Here is a 261-nt window from a genome sequence, read left to right as displayed (position 1 = left end):
AATCTCGAAAACTACGACCCAACAGCAATGTCAAGTTCACGGCGGCGTCCTCTCCCCCCTCCCCCTCCCCCTCCCCGGGCGGAGATGCATCGCCGGAGAGGGAGGCTTGAGAGGCGCCCAAGGAGGTCATCCCCGCGGGCGGAGAATACCCTCGAGTGTCATGAGAAATTTTGGCCAACCCCCTGCCCCCCCCCCTTGACCTCCTCTCTAGAGACAAATCTTCCGTCTCAGGGAGGTTGGTCTTTCTCTCATTCGGAGTAC

At 60.5% G+C, this 261-nt stretch overlaps 1 protein-coding gene across 1 annotated transcript in view; it reads right to left on the bottom strand.

Annotated features, from left to right (window-relative positions):
* LOC119588687 (serine/arginine repetitive matrix protein 2-like) overlaps nt 1–261 on the bottom strand; it is a gene marked incomplete in the record, with an annotated part of 176340 nt that overhangs the window by 172544 nt on the left and 3535 nt on the right.

The sequence above is a fragment of the Penaeus monodon genome, chromosome 24 (genome assembly GCF_015228065.2).
Source record: "Penaeus monodon isolate SGIC_2016 chromosome 24, NSTDA_Pmon_1, whole genome shotgun sequence".
Lineage (NCBI taxonomy): Eukaryota > Metazoa > Arthropoda > Malacostraca > Decapoda > Penaeidae > Penaeus > Penaeus monodon.
The sequence above is the reverse complement of the archived record's forward strand: the minus strand, read 5'-3'. Positions and strand labels throughout refer to the sequence as shown.